The sequence below is a fragment of the Pygocentrus nattereri genome, chromosome 12, assembly GCF_015220715.1.
Source record: "Pygocentrus nattereri isolate fPygNat1 chromosome 12, fPygNat1.pri, whole genome shotgun sequence".
In the NCBI taxonomy this organism is placed as follows: Eukaryota; Metazoa; Chordata; class Actinopteri; order Characiformes; family Serrasalmidae; genus Pygocentrus; species Pygocentrus nattereri.
The window spans coordinates 7,620,205-7,628,255 of NC_051222.1; positions in this window are offsets into that span (position 1 = coordinate 7,620,205).

Consider the following 8,051-nt stretch of genomic DNA (forward strand, 5'->3'; position numbering starts at 1 on the left):
AACCGCCCCAAAACAGTAGCTAAACAGTGTTACAGCAGGTATTTTTATGCTGTGATCATTTCTTTTCCTACTTCTGAACAAAAAGACACTCCTTTCTGCTCTATGACAAAAGTGTCTGTCCCACATAGCAAACAGTCATTCAATCAACGTTAAATAAATGTTAAATGGTCAAAAATAACATCAATGACCCAACTCGACCTTATTCCTAATCACATTTTGAATTATTACTGAAACATCATGGGAAGTTTAATAAACCCAACATAATGCCAACACTAATGCTCCTGTAAAGCACAGTCAGTTAGCCATCCTGCTTAATCTACACTAAAGACCATTTTTTAAAGAGCCAACAGGCCTAAAACAACAACATTTACTTGGGTATAAAGTTTCTTTATTCAGATTTACACCAATCAGGCCGAACATTATGACCACCTCCTTGTTTCTACGCTCACTGTACGTTTTATCAGCTCCACTTACTGTATGGCTGCACTTTGTAGTTCTACAGTTACAGACCATTGGGGCTATGGGGGTCCTGACCACTGAAGAACAGGGTAAAAGGGGGCTAACAGAGTATCAGAGAAACAGATGGACTACAGTCTGTAACTGTAGAACTACAAAGTGCAGCTATACAGTAAGTGGAGCTGATAAAGTGGACAGTGGGTGTAGAAACAAGGAGGTGGTCATGATGTTAGGCCTGATTGGTGAATCAGTTGACAAGACACCAATGAACGGCGGCTAGGTAGAACTTTTTAGCTAGTTAGCATAGCTAAGATGAACAGATTTCACCTCTGTAACATAACAGTGAATCAAGAAACGCCTCAAAAGGATTAACATTCAGTTTAAAGGCTTCGTCAAACGTCCCTCAGATATCAAACTTTCAAAAAATGGTAGAAATATATGTAACACTTGTCCATCACAGCGCCTCACTCTCTGCTATAAATCAGTGTTCTTTCACTGTCACTCTGGCCAACGATAGCCGCTAATCATTTTCATTGATAGTTCACGTCGATCCAACAGTGCTGACAGCGAAATTTCACCCTCGACCAAAATGATTATTCTGATGGAAAATCAAAAATAGATCACTGTCACCACGGCGACTGGTTATGTTAGCATACAATGCTAATATAGCCGAGTCCTGACTCTCCAACCCACTAGATGAACCTCGTATCTCCGAAACGGTACTACTTTACTTTACTTTACTTTTAATGTAAGTCAATGAAATCAGAATTTCTCTCACATCATTCTGGGTTGTTTCTTTTGGCCCAATCGTCATAAAATGTACACACAATATAAAGGGCAGCAGGCATTTTCACATGACATAAAAAACTGAAAAACCACAAAAGTGGATATGTATAGTTTTTCCAACAATGATATGTATTGAATGCTGATATGTTGACCATGCTGGGTGATCAGCTAAACCAGTATAAACCAGCTTAGACCAGCTGGGCTGTTTTTTGTTTCTTCCAGCAGATCATGCAGCTTTGAGTCCATCAACGAGTGTAGGCTTGAAATCCCACTTGAATGTTTCATATGAAGATCCCTGTTAGCCTTGTAGCTCCGAGTTTAACAAAGAAGCTGAGCTGAATTTGTTTCAAATGCAGGATCTATCCAAAAAAATGTCAAGAAGTGGTGAACAACGGCTTGTGAAGGCCCCATAGACAGACGGGCAGGAACAGGGACAGCAGAGGGCAGTGTTACTCCATCTCTTTCTGGGTGTTTCTGCCCATTTTGAGGGATTAAAATAGTTCAACAGTGGTGAAAAATACCTCAGATGTAAACCATCATGTAGCTAATGACTTGCATCTAAGCTCGGTGTTCATTTATGATCCATTGGATTTGAATGTAACTGTGGGATGTAGCCTAAAGCTAATGTAAAATACAGCAGGGAACTTTTAAAACCATCGATTTGAATGTAATTAATAATTTCTCCTGAAGTTTGTTGTTTAAACCAAGCTGGGGGAGCAGTTTGAATTCATATATATGTACATTTTTTGAAGTCTTGTTACATCAGGGAGAAAAAATGACTAGCTTACAAGTATTTAGCCTGGCAAGCAACATCCTGAGGTAAAAAGTATCAGGCAAAAGTGTTAGCATAGGAACTAAAGTTTGTCAGGCGGTATTGTTCTATATTTATGTGTTTTTTGGTCCGATACAAAATGTTAAAGCTCAACAGTGAGAACTACAAGCAACAGCGAAGCAGTTTAGGTGCTAATCCAACAGATCCGAATGAAATTAAACCTGAAAACAGAGTCAAATGCTAACTGTGAGGCTAAATCTGACAGCGTATAGTCCTTTCTCCTACAAATATTCTAGAAGTAAAAGTTTTATTTGAAGCCACTGAGCACTCAGAAAAGCACAACTCTTTTTCTCTGTTTCTGATATTAATGCTATAAGCTTAGTATTATGTATTATAACAAGTAAGGTATTCCCACATATAATACCTATAGATCATTTTAATATTATATATACACACCTATTTATTATAGTATATACGCTAAGTTTTATACATGACACTCTATATGACAATACATATTATATAGACTCTATTATTATATGTCACTATATGGCTGAAAGTATGTCAGCACCTGACCATCACACACTATGAGCTTTTTGGTTGTCCCATTCCAAAACCATGGGCATTAACATGGAGTTGGTCCCCACTTTGCCACTATAACAGTCTCCACTCTTCTGTGAAGGCTTTGCACAAGAAAGTAGGAATTTGTGCCGATTCAGTTAAAAGATTATTTGTGAGGCCAGGCAATGATGTTGGACGAGAAGGTCTGGCTCACAATCGACATTCCAGTTTATCCCAAAGGTGTTCAGTGGGGTTGAGGTCAGGGTTCTGCGCAGGCCACTGGAGTTCCTCCACACCAAACTCATCAAACCACGTCTTTATGGAGCTTACTTTGTGCACAGTGGAACACATGGAAGTTGAACAGTTGTTGATCACTTAACATTCGCCTTGGGATCACATCCTGCCAGGAATATTCTTTCACAATCGCATCCACTTCCCCAACACTGGTGGAGCCACACAGGCTAACAAAATGGAGGCAAACCAAAATCTACCAAAGTCAGTACATGCTGACTTCACTGTTTGACTGAATGGAATTATAAGGTTTAAAGGTTAATATGTTCATTTTTTATGTTGTCTTTGTAAAACAGGCTGTAGACGGACCATATTGTCTTATTGTGTACATTATCACCTGGTTTTAGCTTCAGTGTATAGTGTGGTACAAGTTAGCAAAGCTGCTGTAGCTCAATACTCAGCTTTACTGACAATTGTCCATAGACAGGGCTCCCCTTAGAGGCTGTGTTTCAAGTTGCAGGTCGATAACACTGAGCATTTTCATACAATGTGAGTATATAAATCAAAGGCTTAGTCCGTACATGAAGAAAATTTCAAACTTACATTGTGGATCACCCAAGAACAAAAGTTTTAAAATCACACAGTGTATGTCTGGCTTTAGAAGACATTCAACTACGGCTTTACCAGCCAAAAAGATGTAAAACTACACAATTTAGCTTCTTGAACGTTAGCCTCGGAGGTGAGCCCTGCTGTCACTGCACTACAAAGGCTGCTGTTCAAAGAGACAGATGAGGATCAAAACTATGAAACATACTTTACTTACAATTATAGGAAAACCTGCTCCACTGTTCTCCACTGCAGTCCTAGTCGTTCCAAGTTAAGTAATGTAGCATAGTTAGCTAACGCACATCATTTAAACATTTAAAATTCTGCTGTCTGTAACAAGCGCCCTGATGACATTTAAATAGCCCACTACTGCAGCATCTATTGCAACGTCTCTGTTAAAATTTATAATTGTTATACTGTGAAAATGTCTAATACTTAGATTTTTTTCATTATTGAGTTAATCTTTTTTTCCACTGATGTTTTTATGAATTTCAATGACGTTACTGGCTCACTATGAATTACTGCTACCGCCTGAGTATAGGACCACCAGATGGTGCTTCACGGCCCACTGGCGGTCTGTGACCCATAGGTTGCGAAAGCCTGGCTTAGATAATGTGGGTGTGTAGATTTAAATGAATTAACTGTTAAGATTGCATTGCAATCCATCCATCCATCCATCCATCCATCCATCTTCAGCTTATCTAGCCGCTTATCTTTCTGGGTCATGGGTGGGAGCTGGGGCCTATCCCAGCGGTTACTGGGTGGAAGGCAGGAAACATCCTGGACAGGCCGCCAGTCTATTGCAGGGCAGACAGAAAGACAGAAATACGAGTCACATACACTCACACGAAAGGCCAATTTATCATGTCCAGTTGTCCTGACTGCCTGTCTTTGGACTGTGAGAGGAAACCAGATCAACTGGTGGAAACCCCACCAAACACAGAGAGAACATGCAAACTCCACAGAAAATGGACTGACCCACAGCTGACTCTGGTCACTCAGCCATGGAATCGAACCCAGGTCCTTCTTGTGTTGCACTCATTTACACTAATTACTACTTAATTCTAAATTATAATCAGTAAGTATTTGTACTTGGTTTGAAAAAGATGATATTGATGCGCCCCTAATAATTAATTATACTTTCTTATATAATATGTTCAGGACATATATATGACTGCCATTCTGACATTGTATAAAAGCCACCTTGTGTGTGTGTGTGTAATAAAGAGAGATTGGAGGGAAAGGCTTGTTTTGGCTGAAACTGATAACTGCAGAGGTTGAAAAGGTGCTCACACAGAAAATCCTGTTTTCACGGCGAACAGCACCAGGAACTATGTTTAACAGCAGTTTAATGCAAACAGGAAAAAGTTTCTACCAACAGACTGAACCCCAAACCATTCATACCCCTGCAGAAAATTCCACAGCAAGACCCCGGAATGCCACGGCAGGAAAAGAAAAGCAGGATACCCAAAGAGATCTCACCTGGGATTACATTTTGCATGCCAACAATAAAGGTGGAAACTCTATAGACGTGCTGGAAGTGCTGACGCTAAGGTTTCCGAAATCCAGTGGGAACGTTCATGCGACTGCGTCGCTAGTTTGGTCTCATGAAGGAGATTCCTGTATTTGAATGCCCTGCAAGTGGAATGTCAACATGCCAATCAGGATTTGACGTCACAATGTGTAAGACATGTATAAATAAACCATTAAACTGTAAAAAAACACCAAATCTGTTTTGTCCAGTTGGGAAGGCAGCAAATTCCTTAAACCTATTGGGTTTGACATTAATATTCCCCCTATCAGACTTTGTTCCGCATCACTAGGAGGGATGAAATGGTTCAAAGGTCACTTAGTTTAGCATTTAAATGGATATATCACAATTTAATCCAATAAGTAGCTTATTTATGAAATTAATAACAAGTACCTACGACGTCTGGCTGTTATACAGTTAGACTGTATCTCAACTGTTGATGCCTCATTTGAGGCTAAGTTACACTCATTCCAGTGTCAATTGGGCTAGACCAGGCTAGGATTAGTAGACCAATAACATATAAACTCTGCTTATTTTTATCGTCATTGACAAATGCTTGAAAAGCTAACGCTGTTGTTGATAGCTGTTATTTATTTAGCTTAATTGTGCCAATATAGTTGTTCCAGATGGTTGCTAGGATGTTGCTGGCCACTATGGTATTGCAGGTAGTTTTTACAGTATTGCTATGCGTTTGCTATTATATTACAGCTGGTTGTTAGGACGTTGCTTGGCAGTTGTTAGGTGGATGCCTGGTCACTTCAGTCTATTTTTTTTAGCTTAATTGTGCCTATATAGTTATTCCAGGTGGTTGTTAGGATGTTGCTGGCCACTATGGTATTGCGGGTAGCTGTTACAGTGTTGCTTTGTGGTTGCTATTATATTCCAGCTGGTTGTTAGGAAATTGCTTGGCAGTTGTTAGGTGGATGCATGGTCACTTCAGTCTTTTTATTTAGCTTAATTTTGCCTTTATATTCATTCCAAATGGCTGCTAGAATGTTGCTGGCCACTATGGTATTGCAGGTAGTTGTTATAGTGTTGCTTTCTGGTTGCTATTATATTCCAGCTGGTTGTTAGGACGTTGCTTGGCTGCATAACTGCAAAAACTGCATTGTGACAAGTAGGTGATTGGAATTAAATCTGTATTATTGTTTGTCCTCCTGTTTTTTTATCTTCCTAAATAGTTTATTTAACGTTACAAACATGAAAACCACTATTTTTAAATGTGGTGCTTGTTCACAAATCCTAGAGAAACTAAATAACTCAATAGATATTGGCCACTGTGAAAATATCTTTACACATCATCATGTGAGGTTTTTGCCCATCCTTATATAGCAACACACATTTCGGACACTGAAAGTTCTACTTTCAGTTTCTGGTCAAAAGATAAGATAAAATAAGGTAAAAAAAAAAAAGGTTATATATTTTGGCCTAAAAAAAGCAAAATATTAAACAGGTCTATAATAAAGTGTGAAAATCTAACACTTAACAAATAAACTGAATGATAGTGAAAATTAAAAATAGTGATTAAAAATGCTGGTTGTTCTTTTGCTCTCCAGCACTGGTCAACACGGATATGTTTAAACAGTTTGAGCCGCAGCAGATCAACAGTGAAACACTCAAGCACAATCCTCTGCAGCTGCGTTCTACATGACAAACATACATGCTTTGTATCATTAACGGATTTGAATAAATTAAATGGAAATTACATTAATAACACTGACTGAGTAACTCAATATCTTTTGGTAATAAACTTTTTACCTACTGTTTTGAAGGCTGTGCGAACACTGGTCAAATCCTGTTCAGGTTTACGGCTGTTTTTATCTCTTTAAATGATGCACACTAATGCAACTTGTGTGCTAATAGCGCCCTCTTGCTGGAGAAAACTCATCCTGCTAGAAGCCACGTTCACATGCTTTACATATTAAAAATTGAGGTGTTTTCCATCATGGTGTTCAGCTTTAGATGCATTTGGGAAACCTTAATTTATATTTTCATAATTTTACTACTTCTTTTCTACTTTTTAATATTACTTAATAACCTGTTTAGTCCTTTAGTTCTCTCATTTCTCTTTCCCTACATGGTGGTTATCGCCTGAAGTATCATCTGCATTACTTTGCCAATTCAAAAGCATTAATAAAACTGCAAATTGCATATAAAAGAACTCTTTATTTCAGTCTTAAGTTTAGGTTTTTGAGTGTGTCCCGAATTTTGCTTTCCCTTAAACCACACCAGTGTCCTGTAAAGATGCTTGGACGTGATGTCAGTCTCTGCAGTGCCTGTGCTTTGCCAATCATCAAACACAGAATGCAGCTTTGCCATTTCCTAAATGGTTCTTGATGTCATGTCTTTGGTGCTTGAAAATTCCTCATCGTTTATGGGTTATTAATAGAATAAGGCAGAGTAAGCCAGACTCAAAGACCATTAGGCACGCTAAGAGGGACTTAATTGTTTCCTGAGTGTCTGGAAATAGGAGCTGTAAGAGGAGGCTAATTAAATTGCTTCCTCCATTATCAACCTCCTTTTCTGTTGACTTGGGTCTTAATTAAGGCAGTTCATTATGACATGTGACAGGGGTCGTCTCCCTGCACGACAGAGGGCCTTTTGTCTTCTGTCTCGTTCGTCTACCTTCCTCACCCAAATTGAAGGGCCACGGGGTCATTTTCCACGGTCCGGTGAACCGGAGCCCGTCGCTGCCCGACTGCAGTCATTTGATATTCTTCTTGGACGCAATACTGACTCAGACAAAGTGTAGTCTGTCAGAAGTGCTGTTCACTCTAGTGTTTATTTGCTTGGAAACAACACTATGTGAAATAAGGAATATTACAATACCTATTAAAGGAGTATTCCAGCAACTAAAGTTCTATCTGCTTCATCTGGTGCATATGATCGATTACAAAAGACAATGATTTAGACATGTTTCTCTAACTAACGGGCCTAGACGAAGCCCTGAATCCCAGACCACTATCCCTTCTCCAGCAGCTCCACTCATTTACTCACAGGTGTATAAATCAAGTACGTAGCAATGCAATCTCCACAGAACACCTCCATGAACACTAGCAATAGAATGGGTCATACTGATGAGCTCAATGGCTTTGCCACAAGTCAGGTCAT